Source organism: Mirounga angustirostris, unplaced genomic scaffold, assembly GCF_029215605.1.
Source record: "Mirounga angustirostris isolate CCGP_5_RB_7025 unplaced genomic scaffold, mMirAng1.0.hap1 SCAF_7, whole genome shotgun sequence".
NCBI classification, from domain to species: Eukaryota; Metazoa; Chordata; class Mammalia; order Carnivora; family Phocidae; genus Mirounga; species Mirounga angustirostris.
This window is the reverse complement of record NW_026991715.1, coordinates 33,423,757-33,451,566: the sequence shown is the minus strand read 5'-3', so window position 1 is coordinate 33,451,566 and position 27,810 is coordinate 33,423,757. Positions and strand designations below refer to the sequence as shown.

Sequence of the window (27,810 nt, the reverse complement as noted above, 5' to 3'; positions counted from 1 at the left end):
TTCAAATGATATGAGACAATCTGACAAGATGTTGGTATCTTTTCAGCTGATAGGGACTACCAGGGTCCCAAAGGTCGTTGAAAAAATTTAAAAAGGGATATATTGAAAAGGCTGGATATATTAAAAAGGCTGAAGTAATAAAGCCCATCACAAAATTTTGTAGTCAGAGACAGATCTACCTGTAGTAATGCTCTACAACCAGAGACCAGCTTCTTCGCCATTTTAACATTAAGAGCCCACAAACCTGAGAATTGTTATTGGGTGGGAATTCCTGAAAAAACCACAAAGCAGGAAATCATATTCTATTCCTTTCCCTCTTGGCTTGGTATTAGAGATTAAAAACAAGGGCTAGTTTTAGATTATGATTTTTTTTAAAGATTTTTTTTTTTAATATTTATTTATCTGACAGAGAGAGACACAGCAAGAGAGGGAACACAAGCAGGGGGAGTGGGAGAGGGAGAGGGAGAAGCAGGGTTCCTGCCGAGCAGGGAGCCTGATGCGGGGCTCGATCCCAGGACCCTGGGACCATGACCTGAGCTGAAGGCAGCCGCTTAACTGACTGAGCCACCCAGGTGCCCCGATTTTTTTTAAAGATTCTATTTATTTATTTGACAGAGAGAAAGCACGAGCAGGAGAGAAGGGTAGAAGGAGAAGCAGACACCCCGTCAAGCAGGGAGCCCAATGCGGAACTTGATCCCAGGACTCTGGGATCATGACCTGAGCCGAAGGCAGACACTTAACCGACTGAGCCACCCAGGTGCCCTGGATTATGTTTTTAATTAAAAAAAAATTTTTTTAAAGTTATCTCTATACCCAACGTGGGGCTCAAACTCATGACCTTGAGATCAAGAGTTGCATGTTCAACCAACTGAGCCAGACAGGTACCCCAGATTATATTTTTAAATGACAAAAGTAAAAACAGTAAAATCTAACATTTTAAAAGTACAATAGAACGTATTCAGAGCCTGTGGGGCTCCTGGGTGGCTCAGTTAGACGTCCGATTCTTTTTTTTTTTTTTTAATATTTTATTTATTTATTTGACAAAGTGACAGCAAGAGACGGAACACAAGCAGGGGGAGTGGGAGAGGGAGAAGCAGGCCTCCCGCTGAGAGGAGAGCCCGATGTGGGGCTCGATCCCAGGACCCTGGGACCATGACCTGAGCCGAAGGCAGATGCTTAACGACTCTGAGCCACCCAGGCGCCCCATAAACTTCCAACTCTTGATTTCAGTTCATGATCTCAGGGTTGTGATATTGAGCCCCATATCAAGCTCCGTGCTGGGCGTGGAGCCTGCTTAAGACTCTCTTTCTCCCTCTACCCCTTCCCGCCCCCCTCTCCCTCTAAAACAACAGCAACAACAACAAAGCACTATTCAGAGCTCAGAAATAAACTCATGCTTATATGGTCAATTAATCTACGACAAAGGAGGCAAGGATACACAATGAAGAAAAGACAGTCTCTTCAATAAATGGAAAACTGGGCAGCTACATGCAAAAGAATGAAACTGGACCTCTTTCTTACACCAAACACAAAAATAAACTCAAAATGGATTAAAGACTTAAAAGATTAAGACCCGAAACCACAAAACTCCTAAAACGTAGGCAGTATACTCCTGGACATCTGTCTTAGCAATATTTTTTGGATCTGTATCTTCAGGCAAGGGCAACAAAAACAAAAATAAACAACTGGGACTATATCAAACTTAAAAGTTTTTGCATAGCAAAGGAAACCATCAACAACAACAAAAAAGGCAACCTACTGAATGGGAGAAGGTATTTGCAAATGACTGATCTGATAAGGGTTAATATCCAAAATATATAAAGAATTCATACAACTCAACACCACAAAACCCCCAGTGTGATTAAAAAATGGGCAGAGGACCTGAATAGGTATTTTTCCAAAGAAGATATATAAATGGTCAACAGGCACATGAAAAGATGCTCAATATTACTAATCATGATGGAAATGCAAATCAAAACCACAATGAGCTAACACCTCACACTGATCAGAATGGCTAGTATCAAAAAGACAAGACAGGGGTGCCTGGGTGGCTCAGTCCGTTAAGTATCTGCTTTCAGCTCAGGTCATGATCCCAGCATCCTGGGGTCCAGCCCCACACAGAGCTCCCTGTTCAGCAGGGAGTCTGCTTCTCCCTCTCCCTCTGTGTGTTGTACACTCTCTCTCTCAAATAAATCTAAAACAAAAAAAGACAAGACATAACATGGTGAGGATGCAGAGAAAAGGGAATTGTTGTGCACTGCTGCTAGGAATGTAAACAGATGCAGCCACTTTAAGAAAAACATTATGGAGGTTCCTCAAAAAATTAAAAATAGAAATATCATACGATCTAGCAATTTCACTTCTGGGTATTTACTCAAAGAAAATGAAAACACTAACTGTAAATGATACATGCTCCCCTAATGTTTACTACAGCATTATTCACAATAGCCAAGATATAGAAACGAACAAAGTATCCATCAATAGATGAATGGCTAACGATGATGTGGAATATATATATACAATGGAGTATTATTCAGCCAAAAAAGTAATGGAATCTTGTCATTTGCAACAACATGGACAGACCTAGAGAGTAGTAATGCTAAGTGAAATAAGTCAGACAGAGGAAGACAAATACCATATGATTTCACTTATACATGGAATCTAAAAAACAAAACAGATAAAGAAACAAAACAACACAGAAACAGACTCATAAATACAGGGAATAAACCTGAAGCTGTAAGAGGAGGGTTGTGCGGGAGGTGGACAAAATAGGTGAAGGTGATTAGAAGGTACAAACTTCCAGTTATAAAACAGATAAATCACAAGGATGTGAAGTACAGCATAGGGAATATAGGCAATAATATTGTAATAACTTTGTATGGTGACAAATGGTAACTACATTTATCATGGTGAGCATTTCATAATGCATTTAAATGTCTAATCACTATGCTCTACCCCTGAAACTAATATAATACTGTATGTCGCCTAAACTTCAATCTAAAAAAAAAAAAAAAACTATTTAGAAGCTTATGAGTTCTATGAAGGTATGATTTAACATTCCAAATATTATATAGCTTTTAATGTACAGCACATAGTTATTTCTATAAGCCCCTTCCTCTGAGTTAACTTACTCAACCAGTCATTTTGGTACATCAGTTATTCTGTAGTATCCTACCTGTAAGCTTGGAGGACAAAGCATAGACTACAGAAATAAAGTTCTGGGGGCACCTGGGTGGCTCAGTCGTTAAGCGTCTGCCTTCGGCTCAGGTCATGATCCCAGGGTCCTGGGATCGAGCCCTGCATCGGGCTCCCTGCTCAGCCAGAAGCCTGCTTCTCCCTCTCCCAATCTCCCTGCTTGTGTTCCCTCTCTCGCTGTCTCTCTCTCTCTGTCAAATAAATAAATAAATAAAATCTTTTAAAAGAAAGAAAGAAAGAAAGAAAGAAAGAAAGAAAGAAAGAAAGAAAGAAAGAAAGAAAGAGAAAGAAAGAAAGAAAAGAAAAGAAAGAAAGTTACTTCTGTATTTTTTTTTTAAGTTTATTTATTTTTTCCTTGCCCATCTCAAGAAAAATAACTGGGGTACCCGGCTGGCTCAGTCAGAACAGCATGCAACTCTGAATCTTGGGGTTGTGAGTTTGAGCCCTAAGTTGGGGGGAGAGAGTCTTAAAAAAAGAAAAAACCCATTGTACAGTTCCCATTCCCAAATGTTACTTCTAATACAGGTCAGTATAACTAAGAACACTTGCTTGATTTAAAACATAAAGTCACCTATTTTTTAAATTATTTTCTTTAGTAATCTCTATACAAAACACGGGGCTTAAACTCACAACCCCGAGATCAAGAGTTGCATGTTCTTCTGACTGAGCCAGCCAGATGCCCCGAAAATTATCTATTTTTTTTTAAAGATTTTATTTATTTATTTGACAGAGAGACAGAGAGAGAATGGCAACACAAGCAGGGGGAGTGGGAGAAGGAGAAGCAGGACCCTGGGATCATGACGGGAGCCCAAGGCAGAGACGCTTAATGACTGAGCCACCCAGGCGACCCTTTTTTTTTTTTTTTAAGATTTTATTTATTTATTTGAGAGAGAGAGTGAGCAAGCCAGAGAGCACAAGCAGAGGGAGTGACAGGCAGAGGGAGAAGCAGGCTCCCCGCTGAGCAAGAAGCCCAATGTGGGACTCAATCCCAGGACCCTGGGATCATGACCTGAGCCAAAGGTAGATGCTTAACCAACTGAGCCACCCAGGTGTCCCAGTTATCTTTTTTTTTTTTTTAAAGATTTTATTTATTCATTTAACATACAGAGAGAGTGCGCACAAGCGGGGGGAGTGGCAGAGGGAGAGGGAGAACAGACTCCCCACTGAGGAGGGAGCCCGACATGGGGCTTGATCCCAGGACCCTCGGATCATGACCTCAGCCGAAGGCAGACGCTTAACCAACTGAGCCACCCAGGTGCCCATTTTTTTAAATATAGTAATAAGTTGCTATTAAAATAAAACTTGAACCGGGGCGCCTGGGTGGCTCAGATGGTTGAGCGTCTGCCTTCGGCTCAGGTCATGATCCCGGCGTCCTGGGATCGAGTCCCGCATCGGGCTCCCTGCTCCTCGGGAGCCTGCTTCTCCCTCTGCCTCTCTCTCTGTCTCTGTCTCTCATGAATAAATAAATAAAATCTTAAAAAATAAATAAATAAATAAATAAATAAAACTTGAACCAAACAAGTTATTCTGACGTCCTACCATGTACATTAAATGGAATTTTATTTGTGCTTTAGTATTTTGTTCTCACATTAAGTCATCTTTTTCCATCTTGAAGGAACAGCAAGGTTTAACACCAAGAGCTAAGACTTCTCTAAGTTGAATATAAGATCCATCAGTCCGTGTCATGAGCCAGTATGATATAATTAATTTTAAAAACCTCATCCAAACTTATGCTAATAGACACTTAACACTCATTCAACATTTCCTTGGTTCAAGGCACTGATATGGATGAATCTCAAAAGCATAATGCTAAGTGAAAGAAATCAGATATAAAAAGACTACATTTTATATTATTCTACTGATAATGACATTTTAGAAAAGGCAAACTTATAGAGACAGAAAACAGATCAATAGTTCCAGGGGCTGGAGGGAGTTGGAGGGGACTAACTACAAAAGGACATGAGAAAAATTTGGGAGGTGATGGAAATGTTCTATATGATAATTTTGGCAGAGTGCATAACTGTGTATATATTTATCAAAACTCAAACATACTGTATACTTAAAATTGTTGAATTTTATTGTATGTAATATATATAAATCAAAGGTTTTGTTTTTTTTTTTTAAAGATTTTATTTTTTTTAAAGTAATCTCTATATCCAACATGGGGCTTGAACTCACAGCCCCAATATCAAGAATCCCATGCTCTACCGACTAAACCAGCCAGGCACTCCTCCATCCATTTTTCTATATGCATAAAATATCTCCTAAGAATACACAAGAAATTAGTTAACAGTACAGCTGACCCTTGAACAGCTTGGGGGTTAGGAGTACCGACCCCCTGCACAGCTGAAAATTTGCACATAAATTTTGTCTGCCCCCAAAAGCTAATTATGTATTTGCCTTCGGGAAGGAAAGCCTGCTTTAGGGGTAAGAATGGGAACTCTATGTATTTCCTTTATACCTTTTAAATTGTATAACAAGTGTATTTATTGCCTATTTGAAAAAGAAATTACCAGTTTTGACTGTAAATCTGGATTAAAATAAAACAGCTATTAAAAGTTGTAACCATTTAGAGGGTAATCAAATAGTGAAAACCCAGTTACACTGAATAAATATAGAAGCTACACAATTTGATGTCTTTGCATCAAGATGAAACTGAAATTGAATCTTAAAATTTAATAAAGGCACTGATCTAAACAGATAACTTTGGCAGAAGAAATACCATAATATATCAGAGAGTTTTTTAACATTTGGCTTTATATCTATATATTAATTTCTTTGACTTCTTATTCTAAAAGAAACTGTATTTAGATTCATCTTATATATCAAACAGCAAATTATACATTACTGGGAATGAAAGTGGGGCTAAGACAAAACCAAAAATCAAGGAATCTGTTTACTGAAAAACTTTTCTGTAGAAAGAACAAGAGAGGAATAAAGCATATATTTAAAAATTTAAGGAAAAGAGGGTGGAGGAAACTCTGACAGTTAAGGTAGGGAATACTCAATTTTTTTTTTCTTTCTTCCTTTTTTTTTTTTTAAGTAGGCTCCATGCCCAGTGTGGGGCCTGAACTCATGATCCTGAGATTGAGTCGCATTCTCCACTGACTGAGCCAGCCAGGCACCCCAAGAATACTTCATTTCCAAAAAGATTTTATATTCGAACTTTCCTTGAAATCTAAAAAATAGTAAAGATTTATTTATTTATTTCTGAGAGGTGGGGAGAGGTGGGGGAGAGGAAAAGAGAGTCCTAAGCAGACTCCACATAGAGCATGGAGCCCAAGGTGGGGCTCAATCTCACGATCCTGAGACCATGACCTGAGCCAAAACCAAGAGTTGGATGCTTAACTGACTGTGTCACCCAGGCACCCCTTGAAATCTAAAAAATATTAAAAGAAAGTCTTATTATGGGAGCAAACTATAGATCTTACTGTATAGTTCTCAATTTAAAAAAATTATTTGATGCTATATACTCCCCTTATTTCTAGGTATATAGCAGAACTTGTATTTTTAAAGATCAAAGGTTATAAACAATTTTGATTCTCTGCAACTTTCCTAAGTGTTTTTCATCTTAGTTCAAACAGCCCTATAACCTTATACCAATTATTTTAAAGTTTAATTCTCTGTGGATTTTTAAAGAGATTTTTATGTATTTATCTGAGAGAGAGGAGAGAAACAGAACACTCATGCATGTAGCAGAAAGGGGAGGGGTAGAGGGAGACAGAGAAGTAGACTCCCCACCGAGTGGGGAAGCCAGACCCTGGGCTCAATCCCAGGACAAGTGAGCCACCCAGGAGCTCTTCTATGGACTTTTTTTTTTTTTTTTTAAAGATTTTATTTATTTATTTGAGACAGAGAGAATGAGATACAGAGAGCATGAGAGGGAGGAGGGTCAGAGGGAGAAGAAGACTCCCTGCCGAGCAGGGAGCCCAATGCGGGACTCGATCCCAGGACTTCAGGATCATGACCTGAGCCGAAGGCAGTCGCTTAACCAACTGAGCCACTCAGGCGCCCCTTCTATGGACTTTTTAATACATTTCCTACTACTATCTTTTTTGGCTCCGGAATAGGATTTCCAATGAAGAGATATACAGGGATAACAGTGACTTACAGTATTCCTGAAGACTATCTATTTTCCAGAGGATTTAAAATGAATCACTACTAAATAGAACACTAAAACCTCTGAAAGCCTCAGATATTTCTGTATTATAGAACTATAGCAGAAAGGAAGGAACCTTCTTAACTTTTAGACGGGATGGAGTCCTGCAAGGGGTATGTAGGTTTTCCTTTCACTTTCTTTCTCTCTCTTTTTAAAAGATTTTTATTTGTCAGAGAGAGAGAGAGAGAGAATGCACAAGCAGGGGGAGAGGCAGGCTCCCTGCTGAGCAAGGAGCCTAATGGGGAACTCGATCCCAGGACCCTGGAATTATGACCTGGGCCGAAGGCAGCCACTTAACCAGCTGAGCCACTAAGGCGTCCCTCAAATAAATAAATCTTAAAAAAAAAAAAAAAAAAGGGTCACATGCTGCACTGATTAAGCTAGCCAGGTGCCCCTAAAATTACACATTTTTAAAACTTGGGAGATATTATTGGGGCAACTGGGTGGCTCAGTCCATTAAGCACCCGACTCTTGATTTCGGTTCAGGGTCATGGGATCGAGCCCTGAATTAGGCTCCACACTCAGCATGGAGTCTGCTTGAGATTCTCTCTCCCTCTCTCTCTGCCCCTCACCTTGCTCGCGCTAATAAATAAATCTTTAAAAAAATTGGGAGGTATTAACTCATAGTTATCCTAGATGAGTTTAAAAGAGAAATATGTAATTTCTGACAATATCAAATTATAAAATCTCAAATTATCTGGTATGATAGACTTAATTCCCTGGCACTGTCAAATATTTTCTATTTCTCTTTTCTAGTGCTGCCTTCTACTATAAAGACAGACATGATGCAAACATTTAACAATTTCAATCTTTCCCTTCTATAAGTAGAAGTGGTAACCTTATTCGAGATTAAAGTCTATACTCCTTTAAAAAAAATTTTTTTTTTAAGATTTTATTTATTTATTTGGCAGAATGAGAGAGTACAAGCAGGGGGAGCAGGAGAGGGAGAGGCAGGCTCCCCGCTGAGCAGGGAGCCTGACGCGGAGCTTGGATCCCAGGACTCCTGGATCATGACCCAAGCTGAAGGCAGTCACTTAACTGACTGAGCCAGCCAGGTGCCCCAATGTGACACTTTTAAAATAAACGTTTAGGGGCGCCTGGGTGGCTCAGATGGTTAAGCATCTGCCTTTGGCTCAGGTCATGATCCCAGGGTCCTGGGATTGAGCCCCACATCCGGCTCCTGGCTCAGCGGGGAGCCTGCTTCTCCCTCTGCTTCTCCCCCTGCTTGTGCTCTCTCTCTCTCTGTGTCTTGAATGAATAAATAAAATCTTTTAAAAAAATAAAATAAACATTTAAAAACATGATAACAACACTACATTGTTTAAGGACACATGGAAGAATAAAAAGAATGCAAGGAAATGATAAATACTAAATTCAAGGTGATCATTACTTCACAGATACACAGGGAGCTTCTTAAAGATCAGAGTTAATATGGCAGGGCGCCTGGGTGGCTCGGTTGGTTAAGCGGCTCAGGTCATGATCCTGGAGCCCCAGGATCGACTCCCACATTGGGCTCCCTGCTCAGCGGGGAGTCTGCTTCTCCCTCTGATCCCCCCCCTTCTCATGCTCTCTCTCTCTCATTCTCTCCCAAATAAATAAATAAAATCTTTTTAAAAAAGTTAATATGGCAATATTAATATTGGGCAAAACTTGGTAGGTTCATGGTGGGTATTTTTTTCTTTTTATTTTTTTAAAAGATTTATTTAATTGACACAGAGAGAGACAGTGCAGAGCCGGAGGAGGGCTCAATCTCATGACCCTGATCATGACCTGAGCAGAAATGAATAGTTGGATGCTTAACTGACTGAGCCACCTAGGCACCCCAATAGTTTCTTTCTTTAGATGACTGGCATTTATTTCCTATTTTTCACTATCACAATGCTTTGGTAAATATTCTTATTCTTGCATATACAAATTTTTCTAAATACTGCTTCAATTTAACTAGAAAAAGTACCACGTCTCACTTTAAACCATGCAATAATGCTCTTTATAATGTATGGGTGTTTAAAATTATTTCCTCAATCTATACACATATGCAAAAATAAGTGTGCTGTACTCACTGTTCAACAAATTAGAACTTGCAAAGTTGATCAATGTCTAGAGAAGGGAAAATTACCCCTAAAACATGCTTAATTAGGAGACCAATTCATCTGCTCACCTCCAAAAACATGGAGATAAACATGACAGACACTGTCCCCCATTTGAACCTTCATTCACCACCATTTGGTAACCCTTCTTCAGGTCCAGATTAGCAGCACATTTCTTGCCCACAATCATTAAATGTGTAAGAACACTTTAATCATCACGTTCTACTACAGATATCTGGGATATATGTTTCTTAGGTATCACCAGAAAATGTGTTGGTGCTTGAGGGAAACTTCTTTTTAATTATAAATGTCTTATCAACTCTATAGTTAACGTTTCAATGACTAAAGTGGAATTTTCTTTTAAATGTCTACACGGATGGCTATTTTCTAAGTTTGTAAAAAATTCTACATGTCCTTCCCTTCAATAATAGGTCTACCAAAAAAATCACATGGATATTTTTATACTACAAGTATTGAAAACCAACCATCTCATGTGTAAGCATATTAATGAAAATAAATTTCTGTAAGAATGATAACAGTTATCCCATAACCTGTTTATGTTCTTGACAATATTAGTAGGGACAAAAGGCAGAATTCAGGTTTTCTAAGTCTTAATTAACATTCTTTGATGCTTTTTCATTATTCTGAACTTAGATAACTTTAAGCAAGTCATTCAACTTCTCCAGACCAGAGTTTTACAACTGTAAAACAAGGAAGTTAAACTGTAACAGAAATTTACACAGGATGGTTTAATTATAAGTGTAGGGGTCAAAAAGTTTGGGAAATTTTATAATCCACATCCTTATAAGAAAATTCAAGAGTCTGGGGTGCCTGCTGACTCAGTCAGTTGAGCAACCTCTTTTTTTTTTTTTATTATTAATGTATATTATTTGTTTCAGGGGTACAGGTCTGTGATTCATCAGTCTTATACAATACACAGTGCTAACCACAACACATACCCTCTCCACTGTCCATCACCCCATCTCTCCCACTCCCCTCTCCAGCAACCCTCAGTTTGTTTCCTGAGATTAAGAGTCTCTTATGGTTTGTCTCCCTCTCTGGTTTTGTCATGTTTCATTTTTTCCTCTCTTCCCCTATGATCTTCTGCCTTGTTTCTCAAATTCCACATATCAGTGAAACCATATAATTGTCTTTCTCTGATTGACTTATTTCACTTAGCATAATACCCTCTAGTTCCAATCACATAGTTGCAAATGGCAAGATTTCATTTTTTTTTTTGATGGCTGCATAATATTCCATTGTATATATACACCACATCTTCTTTATCCATTCATCTGTTGATGGACATCTCGGCTCTTTCAATAGTTTGGCTATTGTGGACACTGCTGCTATAAACATTGGGGTGCATGTGCCCCTTTGGATCACTACATTGGTATCTTTGGGGTAAATACCCAGTAGTGCAATTGCTGGGTCGTAGAGTAGCTCTATTTTCAAGTTTTTGAGGAACCTTCATACTGTTTTCCAGAGTGGCTGCACCAGTCTGCATTCCCACCAACAGTGTGGGAGGGTTCCCCTTTCTCCGCATCCTCGCCAACATCTGTTGTTTCCTGACTTATGGTGTGAGGTGGTATCTCATTGTGGTTGTGATTTGTATTTCCCTGATGCCGAGTGATGTTGAACACTTTTTCATGTGTCTGTTGGCCATTTGGATGTCTTCTTTGCAGAAATGTCTGTTCATGTCTTCTGCTCATTTCTTGAATGGGTTCTTTATTCTTTGGGTGTTGAGTTTGATAAGTTCTTTATAGATTTTAGATACTAGCCCCTTATCTGATATGTCATTTGCAATTATCTTCTCCCATTCTGTCGGTTGTCTTTTGGTTTTGTTGACTGTATCCTTTGCTGTGCAAAAGCTTTTTATCTTGATGAAGTCCTAGTAGTTCATTTTGAGCAACCTACTCTTGATTTCAGCTCAGATCATGATCTCGGCGTTGCAAGTTCAAGCCCCATGTTAGGTGTAGAGATTACTTACATAAACTTAAAAAAAGTCTCACAAAGGAGAAACCTAGATGAAATTCTGATAATGTATATAATTAACCCAATTATAAGTCTATGATTAAAAATCATTATTTATGGGGCTCCTTAGTGGCTCAGTCGGTTAAGCGTCTGCCTTAGGCTCAGGTCATGATCCCAGGGTCCTGGGATCAAGCCCTAGGTCAGGCTCCCTGCTCAGTGGGGAGCCTGCTTCCCCCTCTCCAGCTCCCCGCTGCTTGTGTTCCCTCTCTCGCTGTCTCTCTTTGTCAAATAAATAAAATCTAAAAAAAAAAAAAAAAAAAAAGTTAAAAAATAATTATTTATTTTTTAAATGTAATCTCTACCCCCAAAGTGAGGCTTGAACTCACAACCCCAAAATCAAGAGTCACATGCTCCAACAATCGAGCCAGTCAGGTGTCCCTAAAAATTATTTTTAAAAAGGCAAGAACTCAGTTTACTTTAACCTGTCTTCACAATAGCACAGTTATGGTTTTGTTAAAACACAACAACACTAAACACTTCCAATTAAGAAAATTAATATTCACATACTGGGTTTTTTTTAGGATGAAAAAAAAATATATATCTTATTTTGTTATTTTATTTTTTTTTAAATATCTTATTTATTTATTTGAGAAAGAGAGAAAGGGAGAAGCAGATTCCCCGCTGAGCAGGAGCCTGATGTGGGGCTCGATCCCGGGACTCCAGAATCATGACCCAAGCTGAAGGCAGACACTTAACCGACTGAGCCACCGAGGCGCACCATTACACATATTTTAAAGATTTATTTATTTATTTATTTGAGGGGGAGAGGGGAAGAGGGAGAGAGAGTCCTTTTTTTTTTTTTTGGAAGATTTTATTTATTTATTTGACAGAGAGACAGCAAGAGAAGGAACACAAGCAGGGGAAGTGGGAGAGGGAGAAGCAGGCTTCCCGCTGAGCAGGGAGCCCCATGCGGGGCTCGATCCTAGGACCCTGGGACCATGACCTGAGCCGAAGGCAGACACTTAACGACTGAGCCACCCAGGCACCCCACGGGAGAGAGAGTCTTAAGGAGACTCCATGCTGAGCTGAGTGTGGAGCCTGATGCAGGGCTAGATCTCAAAGCCCTGAGATCACAACCTGAGCTGAAACCAAGAGTAGGACATTTAACTGACTGCACCATCCAGGCACCCCAGGATGAAAAAATATTTTTTATTTCCCAGGGACAACCGTTTTTCTCCAAGCAGCTATATTATTCATTAAGTGTACTATACAAATCTAGTATCATATATAGTACCATACAGTAATATTTCATGTTCAATTTTTCATCTGTAACTTTCAAAAGTTAACTTCCATATACCCCCACATCTACCCCTTGAATCCTTAATTATAAATTCCTCGAGTGAGAGATAAGATGTATCATATTCTTTACTCCATTTTCCAGAGACTAGAATGTAAGAGGCACTCAAATGCTTGAATGAATGGATGAATGCCTAGCACAGTACCAAACAGAATCACTTGCAAATGGGAAGATAAACAAAAGCGCATAAACTTCCAGAGGAAGTCTAGTCTATTTGGCTTAGTCAATGATAATGTCACCAAATAGTCCACAGTGATACACAAAATATATTAATTACTGAACTTGAATGGAACAGGTTTTTGTTTTTTTTTAATTTTACTTATTTATTTGAGAGAGAGAGTGGCGGGGGAAGGGTAGGAGAGACAGAGGGAGAGGGAGAGGCAAACTCCCCACTGAGCAGGAAGCCTGACGTGGGGCTTGATTTCAGGACCCTGAGATCATGACTTGAGCTGACACTTAACCAACTGAGCCACCCAAGCATCCCTGGAACAGGTATTTTTGGGTGAGACTGGATGACACCAAAGAACAAGAAGTTTCTTTGAGCACTTTGGCAGCAACCACTTAGATGGAAATGTTCTAAGTAAAGACAATATTCTTTGTTCATTATTGAAGATCAAGAACTTTCCCTAGACTTTATTTTTTTTTTAAGATTTTATTTATTTATTTATTTGAGAGAGAGAAACAGTATGAAAGGGGAGAGGGTCAGAGGGAGAAGCAGGCTCCCTGCTGAGCCGGGAGCCCAATGTGGGACTCGATCCCAGGACTCCAGGATCATGACCTGAGCCTAAGGCAGTCGCTTAACCAACTGAGCCACCCAGGTGCCCCTAGACTTCATATTTTATCTTTATGAACTACCATTTACTTATTTCAAAACTTGGAAAAAAAAATTTCAACCAGTCCAAGATCCTAGGAACAGTCTGTCTGGAATACTCCACAATCTGCATCCCCCACATCATGCATCTTTAGTCGTCACTCAAATGTTGCCTTTGGAGAAGTGCTTCTAGGAAATCCCCCATTTCCATTCAATTTCTTGTTAAATACTATCATGGAAAAGTGCAAGCTGCTTTAGTAACTCATCCTACTTCATTTTTATCTGTGTGATTATTTAATGTCTCTTGACATTAAATGAAAAATAAGGACTTGACCTAGCTTTCTGCACAATGCCTGGTCCACTGGAAGCGCCCACTAAGTGTCTGTTGAAGAATAGTTACAATTACACAAAGTAATTATAAGTAGCTGGAGAAACACAAGATCTTTCTTTGTAAGATACTTAAAAATACATATATCTGAAATCCAACTGCATATTACAATCAATGGCATGTCAGCTTAATTGGCAGTATGTTTTCTTTCTTAGTAGTATATACAATAACGATACATCTTTCAATTGATAGCATCAGATTCAATGAAGTAAAGTACTTGGAAAAGCAATAATATTCTCTGATACTGCAGCCACAGGATCCTATACCTAACAAAGCACAAGTTTAGAATTTTGGCAATCAGGGCCAAAGGAGAAAATGACTTAGTAAATGACAGAGTTAGGACAGGGAAAGCACAACTCTTCTACAAGACTACTTAGGTAACAGGGGGACAAAAATATTAAGGAGGCACACATGGTACCAAAAGCAAAACAGTTAACAACTCCTGGAGCTGAGGAGCAGTGGTAGTTAGGTTGTCGGGGCAGGTTAGACTGTATACAGGGTACCTATCAGAGTTTGAAATTTCCTCTCCTTTCAGTTACTAAAGCAGTGGTCAATGCTCTTCAGTACTCTATGTCCAAAATGAGGGTGGCAGATAGCCAGGTAGATGGGAAGGGTCTATGAGCTAAAAGACAATTAGTAGAGCACCTATGCCAAAAGATTCCACCACTCACTAAGCTGCTCCAAAGAAAATACTGAAAGGCCAGGAAAAGCTCCCTTCCTAGCGTCCAGGTAACCAGAATCTTGTACACCCCACCAGCTGATTCCACCTCAATTGACAACTATGTAGCAAACTAGAAACCTAAAGAACTTATTTTGTCAAAGATCACCACCACACTTTTCCATAACAATAATCATGTACCATAGTCCCACGCTACAGAAAATAGGGAAATGAACTGATACTAATATAATTAATCTTGGTGTATTTCTGTGCTACTTCCAGTGGCAGAACAATGGGGACCTCAAAAAGAGGTAAAAATGACATCTTATGTCCCATTATACTGTTTTTTGTTTTTTTTTTTAAGATTTTATTTATTTATTCATGAGAGACACACAGAGAGAGAAGCAGAGGAAGAAGCAGGCTCCCAAGGAGCAGGGAGCCTAATGCGGGACTCGATCCCAGGACTCTGGGATCATGACCTGAGCCGAAGGCAGACGCTTAACCATCTGAGACACCCAGGTGCCCTGTCCCATTATACTCTGTAAAACTATGCTCCACCCCCTAAAAAAATACATGTACTATTTTTAGTAAGTAGCATATGATTAAGTTTTGGTTCTCTGATGTTTTGAAATATATAAAAACTGTTAACCTAGAACTGTAAGTCCTTGAAATTTATTTATTTATTTATTTTTAAAGATTTTATTTATTTGACAGAGAGAGACACAGCGAGAGGGGAGTGGGAGAGGGAGAAGCAGGGGGAGTAGGAGAGGGAGAAGCAGGCCTCCGTGGAACAGGGAGCCAGATGCGGGGAGCCAGGACCTCATGACCTGAGCTGAAGGCAGACGCTTAATGACTGAGTCAACCAAGGGGCCCCGAAATTTATTTATTTTTAAAGATTTCACTTATTTATTTGAGAGAGAGTGAGAGAGCACGAGGAGGGGGGAGAGGCAGCGGGAGAAGGAGAGGCAGACTCCCTAGTGAGCAGGGAGTCAGATGCGGGGCTCAATACCAGGGCTCTGGGATCATGACGTGAGCCAAAAGCAGAGGCCTAACCAACTGAGGCATCCAGACACCCCAAATCCTTGAAATTTAAAAGTAATACTCATAGACTTTACTCTTCAATCCCAAAGCATAGTCAGTTTCCATTTCACAAGTTCTCTAACACTAACCCAGGGAGTTCAAAATGGTGAATTTGTCCAGTTAAATCAGCCTTCCTACAGACTGACAATCTCTGATATAAAATGGATGATCAAAGTCAACTAAACTATTAAATTTTACTATGCTAGAAGACTGGCTACATATTTGCAAAGCTGCCTCATGTAATGATCGAGGCACAGAAAATACAATTCACTAAAAAAAAAAAAAAAAAAAAAAGCCCAAACCAAGTTATTCAAAATACCAAGTGACAGAAAAAGATTTTTGTGTCTCTATGTAATAGTCCAACCTTCAAAACTAGACACTAGACAGTATTAACAAAAGTGTGAATAGGTACATCTGAAGAAATGTCTTTTCAAAATTACATTTTATGTAAGCTTAGAGATAGGAGCTCTTTGTCCACATTGAAATCACTTGAGATGCCATCTAATCAAGTATCTTCTACACAGTAATAGAAGCATTTATTAGTGTCTTGGGGGAAGATATTACAGAACCATCACAAGAAAAATGAACAGTTCCTGTTTTCCAATGATGAAATTCACACTCTATAAAAGAATTTCCACTTCATCAGCAGCAAGAGTTGGGAAAAGGCCAGACAAAATTCAAGTCTATAGTTAGGCTGGGGAAAGGTTTGGGACCAATAAATATTACCTGTTTTATTTTTTATTTATTTTTAAAAAGATTTTATTTATTTGAGAGAGCGTGACTGCATGAGAAAGGGGGAAGGGCAGAGGGAGAGGGAGAAGCAGACTCCCCACTGAGCAGGGAGCCTGACCCGGAACTTGATCCCAGGACTCTGGGATCATGACCTGAGCCAAAGACAAGCACTTAACCGACTGAGCCACCCAGGCACCCATATTACCTGTTTTAAGAACATTTTATACTTCCTGATATTAAGAACAAAGCAGAACTCTCATAGGCAGTTTTTAACATGGCAGATCTGACCAAGCAACCTGCAGGGAATGTTTAACCCATCTAATTATTACAGAGGTGTACTTGAGGATTCTGAGAGCATTTTTGAGATTAACAAAGAGGGGTAGCAAGCAGAGCAGCAGGTCTTTGGTATGACAATAGGAAGAGTATGAAAACATTATGAATCAAGTGAAAAAAAAAAAAAAGGACAGCTAGTCAGCCTCAAGTTTCTTTCTGTTTTTTAAGTTTTTACTTAAATTCTAGTTAGTTGGGGGCACCAGGGTGGCTCAGTCGGTTGGGCCTCAGACTCTTGACTCCAGCCCAGGTCATAATCTCAGGGTTGTTAAATCAAGCCCTGCGGCAGGCTCTTCACTCAGTGGGGAGTCTGCTGGAGGTTCTTTCCCTCTCTCCCTCCTCCTGCACTTGCTCTCTAAAATAAGTAAATAAATAAATCTTAAAAAGAAAAACAAAACCCTAGTTAGGGACACCTGGGTGGCTCAGTTGGTTAAGCGTCTGCCTTCGGCTCAGGTCATGATCCCAGGGTCCTGGGGTCGAGCCCTGCGTCGGGCTCCCTGCTCAGTGGGAAGCCTGCTTCACCCTCTCCCACTCCCCCCGCTTGTGTTCCCTCTCTCGCTGTGTCTCTGTCATATAAATAAATAAAATCTTTAAAATAAAAAAAAAACCCTAGTTAACATACAGTGTAATATTAGTTTCAGGTGCGGCCTCAAGTTTCTCAATACACATGTGCTATCAAGACCATGAGTTAAGTGACAGTTTTGGTAGGAACAAGGCTGGTAGTATGAAATTCCTTCTCCCTGTAATTCAAATTTTATCCAACAATTTCCAAACAGGCAACCATGAAGAGAGCCACCTCCTTGATCTTTAGGCTTTTAAAGTCTTACAGAAAAAACTTAAAGAATATAAGGTGAAAAAACACAAAAGAGCCTAGTAATTACATTTTAATGCTACAAGAAATAGTTTAATTCCAATACCTATATAGCTTTTTAGAACTTAAATGCTAGTTATCTTTTATCTTTTTAATTCCTTTTCTTAGTCTCCCAGCACTAGGTTACACAAAGCAACTTGGAGGAGGGAGAGGATGGAGGAAATGGGGAGATGTTGGTTAGAGTACTTCCAGTTATAGTATGAACAAGATCTGGGGATCTAATGTACAGCAAGGTGATTATAGTTAGTAATACTGTATTATATACTTAAAACTTCCTAAAAGGGTATACCTTAAATGTTCTTACCACAAGAAAGAAATGGTAATTATGTGACATGTGGGGATGGTAACCCAACACTATGGTGGTAATTATTTTGCAATATGTAAGTGTATCAAATCAACACTGTATACCTTAAACTTAGACAATGTTAATGTCTAAGTTTATCTATTTGTCTATTTCAATAAAGCTGAGAAAAAAAGAAAAAATAACTAAAGCAATTTAGGAAGTTATTCTGACAGGAAAAAAACAGGCCCCTATAAATAAATGACTATCTTTTTCCTCAAAACAATCACATTTTTAGGTTTTATTCCAACAAGCCTTTCCCTTCTCATCTATTCCTCCTCCTTTCCTTCTTCCTACTACTGATTGGTTAAACAAATCTTTTTTTTTTTTTAAAGCTTTTATTTTATTTATTTGACAGAGAGAGCGAGAGAGAGCACAGGCAGGGGGAGTGGCAGGCAGAGGCAGAGGGAGAAGCAGGCTCCCCGGCAGAGCAGGGGGAGCCTGATGTGGGACTCGATCCCAGGACCCTGGGATCATGACCTGAGCTGAAGGCAGTCGCTTAACCAACTGAGCCACCCAGGCGCCCTGGCTTAACAAATCTTCAGAAAAACTTTCAAATTAACATTTGGGAAAATGTTAATTTAATATTACTCAACCATTATAATTCTTTTTAATGAATCAAAAAAAATTCAACTAGGGGCGCCTGGGTGGCTCAGTCGGTTAAGTGGCTGCCTTCGGCTCAGGTCATGATCCCAGGGTCCTGGGATCGAGCCCCACATCGGGCTCCCTGCTCGGCGGGAGGCCTGCTTCTCCCTCTCCCACTCCCCCTGCTTGTGTTCCCTCTCTCGCTGTGTCTCTCTCTGTCAAATAAATAAATAAAATCTTTAAAAAATTAAAAAAAAAATTCAACTAAATTAAATTTATAACACATGACCTTATCCAAGAAGTAAATACATTAAGACATTTATTATAATTTCTCCTGCAATAAATAATCTCCAGAGATGGCTATCGACAATCTCTCCGTCCCTATAAGAACATACTATTCCTCTAATCAACAAATCATCTAGGGGCGCCCGAATGGCTCAGTCGGTTAAGCAACTGACTCTTGATTTCGGCTCAGGTCATGATCTCAGGATTGTGAGATAAAGCCCTGCGTTGAGTGCTGTGCTCAGTGGAAAGCCTGCTGGAGATTCTCTCTCTCCTTCTCCATCTGCCCCCTCCCGTCTCCTGTTCTCTTAAAAAAAAAAAAAAAAAAAAAAATCCATTTCCGTTCCCCTAGAATCCAGGCTGGCTGAGCACCCTGGTTGACCAAAAAAGTAGAGCAAATTATGACACTGTGTCAGTTTTAAGTCTAGTGTTTTAGAGGCTTGACAGCTTTTCTTCTTTTGCTCTGAGCCATCACATAGGAAGTCCAGGCCATCTTGCTGGAAAGACCCTTTGAGGGCTGGGAATGTACATTTCAGCTTACAGCGAGCATCAAGTTTCCAGACATGTGGGGGATGACTTCTTGAACCTTCTAACTTTGGTGACAGCTGAATACAACCACAGAAATTACCCTAGCTGACAATACATGAGCCAAAACTGCCTGATCAATCCAAAGAATCCTGAGAAATAGTAAGTCGTTGTTTTAAGGCACTAAACTTTGGGATCATTTATTACACAGCAAAGCTAACTGATAAATATCCCTATATAGTCTCTAAAGAGAGTAGGAATGAGGAAGGCATGGTCAAGGCCCCTGAGGCACTCCATGTGGGTAAAGGAGATGCATAAGCAGGGTATGTTAATAAATATGGTAACTGTACTCATAAAAGTATTCACAAGATGCTACTCAAGCTCAGAGGAAGCCCAGGCTGGATCATCACAGAAATTTTCTGGAAGAGACATGTTTGAGCTGAGCTTTAAAGAAGAGTTAGTCAGCCAGACAGGTAGGAAGGAAACAGTATGAGAAACACCAGAAAGGGGGAAAAGCAGGATGTTTGTGTGTGAGGAGTTGGGTGCATACATATGTGTGAATGCATATGTGACTCAATGTTATAAGCAATTTGGTGTTACCAGAAGACTGAGAAACCAGAGATGCAGTTGGCAGGGGTCAAGAGGTTATGAAGAGCTTTGCTCACCATGCAAAGGTGCTCAAAGCTCTTGTATGAGATAAAGAGCCACTCTGGGGTTTTTAAGAAGGTTAGTAACAAGGTCACAGTAAGGTGATTGTGTTTTAGAAAGCTAGCTTTGGCAGCATGTGGAAAAAGTCTTTACAGGGAACTAGACTGAAAATCAAGAGACTAGAAATGGGGACAATAGATTAGTCCAGGTGAGAGACGATGGCCTGAATTAGGGCACTGAGAAAGGGATGAAGAGAAAGAGACAAAAATTGGCAAGGCACAGTCACTAATTGGATACAGAGGACTCCATTGGTCAGCATCTAATCAGGAAAGCAGAACCCATGCCAGTGAGTTTCACAGAAGAAATTTAACATGGGGAACTATTTTTGAAGGTGTCAGAAAAATGAAAGGGCTAATAGGAAACAGTTGAAAACCCCGAGATTAGGAAGAGCAGGGCTACTATCCCTGAGACTGGAGGGACCAAAGAGGCAGGTCGTATCATCAGGACCCAGGAGCTGTGACTGCCTAGAGGGAGCTGGACCATGAAAGAGATGCAGTGATCTCAAGCAACAAGAGGGAAGGGAAGAAATGCCCTCCCCTGGTCTTCTTAATCCCACTGGCCAACCCTGACTAGGAGCTGGTTGGCAAGGGAGCTTGAGAAAGGTTGCTTGCCTTCTGCAGGAAGAGCAAAGTAGAGGAAGGTAAGAAAATAGATCTGAGCATAAAGAGCAAATGAGCAAGGCATGAGGATAAAGGAGAAAGAGTAGACTGATTCCTCCTTGCTATCTGGCTTTGACAGAGGTGGGCTGATAGTGTCAGAACCTGAGATTAGGAAACCAGGAAGATGGTGGGGGTGAGGGGGATAAGGGAAGGGATAAAGAGAAGGACACAAATAATCTAACTTTTAAAAACTCCCTCACTGGGGCACCTGGGTGGCTCAGTCGGTTAAGATTAAGCGTCCGACTCTTGATTTGGGGGTCATGAGATGAAGCCCCACGTTGGGCTCCATGCTCAGCAGGGAGTCTGCTTGGGAATCTCTCTCTCTCTCCCTTTGCCCGTCCCCCATCCTCTCTCTCTCTAAAATAAATGAATCTTAAAAAAAAAAAAATAGGACTCTGAATATAGATCCTGCCAATTATTACCACAGCAGTTTCTCAGCAAAACAATCACAAATTTCTTTTTTTTTTAAAGATTTTATTTATTTGTCAGAGAGAAAGAGAGAGAGCACACACAAGCAGGGGGAGCGGCAGGCAGAGGAAGAAGCAGGCTCTCTGCTGAGCAGGGAGCCCAATACGGGGCTCCATCCTAGGACCCTGGGACATGATCTGAGCTGAAGGCAGCTGCTTAACGACTAAGCCACCCATGTGCCCCAAAATAGTCACAAATTTCTAATTCTGCTAAATACTAAAACAATAAAAAAACAAAACCAACCCACAACTGCCTTGTTACCAAAAGCTACTTGCTGAAAAGAAAAATTGTTAATATTTTAAAATATTGTTAAGGGTAGGAAGTTATGATAAAAGTAGTTTATTTCCAGTGATCCACTTCCACTTCCCTCCAGATTTGACATCCTAATAAATTATCCAGGGTCCTTTACAACACCAAACAATATTCTTGGTAGATATAAATATTCATCTAAAACCTCAAATGAAGTAAATAATAGGCTAGCCATCTTAGCTAAATATAGAAGACAGCCATTTTTAAATGTTATATATTGATCTAGAAGGAAATCATGAAATATTTTTAGAATACTGTACATGTCCAATACTTTCATCTGCTACATAAAAATAATTAGATCTACAGGGTTTCTGTACTTTATGACTTTTGAAGTATCTGTTTAAGTTACAATTCCTAGAAATACAGATTTTGGTCTAACAATACAGCATGTGTTTAGAAAGATAAGAACCACTGAAAGTATCTCAAACTTTCAGGCAAAATGACAGATTGAACATGTAACTTTTACTCTCTCCAAAATCCTATTAAAAGAGTCAACAGTTTTAAAAAATTTTTAATTTCAGCATAGTAACCATACAGTGTTATATTCCTTTCAGGTGTATAATATAGAGATTCAACAATTCCATATATTACTCAGTGCTCATCAAGATAAGTGTACTCTTAATCCCCTTCTCCTATTTCAACCATTCCCTGACCCACCTCCCCTCTGGTCACCACCTATTTATTTTCTATATTTAAGAAGTCAACACCTTTTTTTAAAAGGCTTAAACCCACTAGAGGACAAAGAATGGGAGAAGAGTCAATAGCAACAAAATTTTGGGAAAGTAAAAGGCAAGAGTGATGAATGTTGGGGGTAGAGACTACTTAAAATAAAATCTTAAAAAAAAAAGATGTTATAACTATACCATGCACATGATTTTTAAAGAGTTCTTATCTCAGGGTTTTTCAATCTGGGCAATATTGACATTTTGGGCTGGGTAATTCTTTGTTGTTGGAAGCTGTCCTATGCACTGTAGAATGTTTAACAGCTCCCTAGCCTCTACGTACTAGATGCCAGTAGCACCCAGTAGCCTCCCAGTTTTGAGAACCAAAAATGTCTACAAACAATGCCAAATGTCACTTAGTGGGCAAAATCACCCAGAGTTGAAAACCACTGACTTATCTCTTAGTAATGCATCTGAATTATTTACAGATGTAATGATGTGATATTTGGGATTGACTTCAAAATAATCCAGTGAGGGTAGAAGAGTTAACTGAGAAATAACACAAAATGATGGGTGATGGGGTGCTTGGAAATTTATTAGACATCTACTTTGTGCATTTTTCTATAGTGTGTTATATTCATAATAAGGTAAATTTTATTTTTTTAATTTTTATTTTTTTAAAGATTTTATTTATTTATTTGAAAGAGACAGCGAGAGAGAGAGAACACAAGCAGGGGGAGTGGGAGAGGGAGAAGCAGGACTCCCACGGAGCAGGGAGCCCGATGCGGGGCTTGATCCCAGGACCCTGGGTTCATGACCTGAGCCAAAGGCAGATGCTTAACGACTGAGCCACCCAGGCGCCCCAATAAGGTAAATTTTAAAAGAAAGAAAGTTAATCAGAAACTCTTGTACCTTGTTAGTTGGGTGTCTAAAAACGTTGGAAAACAATTCCTCAGTATCTTACCAAAACGAAAAGGCTCACACTCTATAACCGAACAACTCTAATGACTATAAAAATAAACCTTCATCTATGTGCACCAATGTTGATGTTTCAGTGTCTGTAGTAGCAAAAACTTGGAAACAATGCCTATCACAGCGGAAGAAATTAAAAAAATAATAATTTGTTGGTACCTTTGTATGCACTGAAAATGCATGTTCTTTAAAATGTATACATTTCCGGGCACCTGGGTGGCTCAGTTGGTTAAGCGACTGCCTTTGGCTCAGGTCATGATCCCGGAGTTCCGGGATCGAGTCCTACATCGGGCTCCCTGCTCAGCGAGGAGGCTGCTTCTCCCTCTGACCCTCCCCCCTCTCATGTACTCTCTCTCTCTCATTCTCGCTCTCTCAAATAAATAAATCTTTAAAAAATAAAATGAAATAAAATAAAAGAAAATATATACATTTCCATAACATCTATATAAATTCTGACAACTAAACAGTTAATGTTATTTATGGCTAAAAATCTTAAGAATAATAAAGATAAAACTTTAAAACTTAAAACTCATAAGAGTAATGTCTAGATCATTTCCTTGACTCTGGACTCCTCCAGTGAATGCCTCTCCTCTCAAGCCACAGGCTAGAGGTTTGTTCTCTGGAAAGAATAAAACAGAACGCCTCAGGAATGAGAAACTATAAGCACAATCAAGGGGATGGATGATGTACAAAAAACGGGAAGGTTGAGTGAACATTTACATACAAACTTTGTTTCCAGTGGTTCTGAGAAAACTGGAAGCTGGGCCTGTACTGTCTAGGCAGGAGATTACAAGATCCTCAGGAAAATGTGACCAGCACAAGATAAAGAGCTTTACCATTCACTGATATTAATAGTTCATCCAGAGAAATAGCCCAGCCAGCAAACCGTAAACTGAACTCCACAGTTGCCAAACCTCACCTGTATATGCTCAGACTTTTTCATCAATTTTTTAGTACTCCAATCCTAATAAGTATAAATGACAATGAAGAAATAAATCAGCCATCTGATCATTCATCTTCAACATGAAAGATAAACACCAAGGGGCGCCTGGGTGGCTCAGTCATTAAGGGTCTGCCTTTGGCTCAGGTCATGATCCCAGGGTCCTGGGATCAAGCCCCGCATCGGGCTCCCTGCTCGGCGGGAGGCCTGCTTCTCCCTCTCCCACTCCCCCTGCTTGTGTTCCCTCTCTCGCTGTTTCTCTCTCTCTCTGTCAAATAAATAAATAAAATCTTAAAAAAAAAAAAAGAATAGAAAGAAAGATAAATACCAAAACAATGTATAGAAAAAAGCAAAAGAAAACAAAGACCATGCAAAGACAAAAAGTCAAAACAAAAGAAAAACTATCATGAATATCCTAAAAGGTAAGAGAAGTTATTGCTTCTATGAAAGAGCAAAATCCTTAAAACATACTAAGAATGAGAAAGTCTTCTACGAAATAGATAAAAGACAAAGATGGAAAATAGAAAATATAGGAGGAGTAATCCAAATACTCCCCCAACTTGATCTACAGATTCCATGTAATTTCTATCAACATTCCAAATGCCCCCCCCTTTTTTTACAGAAATGACAAGGTGATCCTTAAATTCATATAGTAATGCAGGGGACCCAAAGACCAAAACAATCATGGAAAATAATAAATTTAGAAGACTCACACTTAAGGATTTTACTTTATTTTTTTAAGATTTTATTTACTTATTTGACAGAGACACACAGTGAGAGAGGGAACACAAGCAGGGGGAGTGGGAGAGGGAGAAGCAGGCTTCCCCCGGAACAGGAAGCCCAATGCAGGGCTCAATCCCAGGACTCTAGGATCATGACCTGAGCCGAAGGCAGATGCTTAACGACTGAGCCACCCAGGCGCCCCAAGGATTTTAAAACAATACAAAACCATAGTATTCAAGACAGTATGACATAAGAACAGTCTGGCATAAGAATAGACATATTTATCAATGGAACAGAAAGTTCAGAAATAAACCCATACATCTATGGCCAACTGGTTTTTTACACAGTTGTCAAACTCACTTGGGGGAAAGAATAGTCTTTTCCACAAATGGTTCTGTGACAACTGGATATTCGCATGCAAAAGATGAACCTAGACCCCTACTTCACATCATATACAAAAATTAACTAAAAATGGACCGGACACCACAATCTCACACCCATTAGGAAGGCTATTATTAAAAAAACAAAAAACAAAACCCAAACAAAAAAAAAAAACACAGAAAGTAACAAGTATTGTCTGGATGTACAGAAATTAGAACCCTTGTATTGGTGGGAGTGTAAAATGGTACAGTCACTGTGGAAGACAGTATGGCAGTTTCTCTGAAAATTAAAAATAGAATTACCATATGATCTAGCAATTCCAGTTCTAGGTATAAACCTACATAACTGAAAGCAGAGTCTTGAAGAGATATTTGTACACCCATGTTCCTAAGAACATTACTCCGAATAGCTAAAACATGTAAACAACCCAAGTGTCCATCACCAGATGAATGGATAGGTAAAATGTGGCATGGAGTATTACTTAACCTTAAGGAAGGATATTCTTTTTTTTTTTTTTTTAAAGATTTTATTTATTTATTTGACAGAGAGAGAGCGAGAGCAGGAACACTAGCAGGGGGAGTGGGAGAGGGAGAAGCAGGCTTCCCGCCGAGAGGGAGCCGGATGCGGGGCTCGATCCCAGGACCCTGGGATCATGACCTGAGCCGAAGGCAGACGCTTAACGACTGAGCCACCCAGGTGCCCCAAGGAAGGATATTCTGATAACATGGATGAACTTTAAGAATACTGTGCTAAAGTGAAAGAAGAGAGTCACACAAAAGTAAATACTGTATGATTCCAATTATATGAGGAACCTAGTAAAAAACCATAGAGACAAAAAGTGGAAGGAAGGTTGCCAGGGGATGGAGAGAAAGAGGATAGGGAGTTATTGTTTAATGGGTATAGTTGCAGTCTTGAAAGGTGAAAAGAGTTCTAGAGATGGATGATGGTAACAGCTGTAAAACAATATGAGTGTACTTAATACCACTGAAATGTCTATTTAAGAACGGCTAAGAGGGGGGCGCCTGGGTGGCTCAGTCGTTAAGCATCTGCCTTCAGCTCAGGTCATGGTCCCAGGGTCCTGGGATCAAGCCCCGCATCGGGCTCTCCCCTCAGCGGGAGGCCTGCTTCTCCCTCTCCCACTCCCCCTGTTTGTGTTCCCTCTCTCGTGATTTCTCTCTCTGTCAAATAAATAAATAAAATCTTTAAAAAAATTTTTGAAAAAATAGATCAAAGATTTAAATGTAAGAGCTAAAACTATAAAACTCTTAAAAGGAAACATAAATGTAAATCTTTGTATCCTTGGATACAACTCCTTAGCTATGACACCAAGAGCACAAGCAACAAAAGAAAAATTAGATATACTGGACTTCCATCAAAATTTAAAACTTCTGTATATCCATGAAGAAAGTGAAAAGGCAACCCACAAATGGGAGAAAAATTCTGCAAATCAATTATGTGATAATGGTTTAATATATAGAATATACAAAGAATTCTTATAGCTCAACAATAAAGACAATCTAATTTTAATATGGGCAAAGGATATACTTTTCTCCAAAGAGGATATATATATGGCCAATGAACACATGAAGAAATGCTCAGTATCATTCAGTAATTAAGAGAAATGCTAATCATAACCACTATATCACCTGATACCTACTAGGAAAGCTATAATCAAAATAATAAAGTAACAAGTGTTGATGATGATGTATAGAAACTGGAAACCTCATACACTGTTGATGGGAATGTAAAATAGTACAGCCTGTTTATTCCTCAAAAAGTTAAACACGGCGGGAGGGGGGGCACCTGGTTGGCACAGTGGGTTGAGCTTCTGACTCCTGGTTTCGGCTCAGGTCATGATCTCAGGGTTGTGAGATAGAGCCCTGTGAAGGTTTCCACACTCACCGGGGAGTCTGCTTAAGGATTCTCTCTCCCTCTCCCTCTGCTCCTCACACTACTCACATGTGCACAAGAGCACACGCTCTCTCTCTCTCAAATAAATAAATCCCCCCCAAAAAAACAACAAAAAGACCAAAATGTTAAACACAGAATTAACACATGATCCAGCAATTCCACTCCTAAGTATATATCCAAGAAGAATGGAAGTATATGTTCAGACAAAAATTGAAAGTATCTGAAAAATACTGTTCGTAGCAGCATCATTCTTAACAGTTAAAAAAACCCAAAAAACAAAAAAAAGGAAACAACCCAAATGCCCATCATCTGATAAATGGAAAAAAGAAAATGTGGTATACCTATACAAAAGAATATTATTCAGTCATAAAAAGGAATTAAGGGGACGCCTGCGTGGCTCAGTTGGTTAAGTGTCTCTTTATTTCAGCTCAGGTCAGGATCTCAGGGTTGTGAGATTGAGCCCAGCATCCACCTCCAGCTCTCCTGTGGAACCTGCTTAAGATTCTCTTTCTCCCTCACCCTCCCGCTCTGCTCCTCCCTTCCCCCCTACCCTCACACACCCACATTCTCTCTCTCTCTTAAAAAAAGAATTAAGTACTGATACATACTGTAACTTGGACATAGTTTCTATAAACTGTAACTTGGATACAGCCGGACACAAAAGGTCACATACTGTATGATTCCATTTATATAAAATGTCCAG

The 27,810-nt window shown here is 39.6% G+C and overlaps 1 protein-coding gene across 2 annotated transcripts in view; it reads right to left on the bottom strand.

Moving 5' to 3' along the window:
- Positions 1–27,810, bottom strand: part of UBE2D2 (ubiquitin conjugating enzyme E2 D2) — a 60,780-nt gene that overhangs the window by 17,573 nt on the left and 15,397 nt on the right. The window lies entirely within an intron of this gene.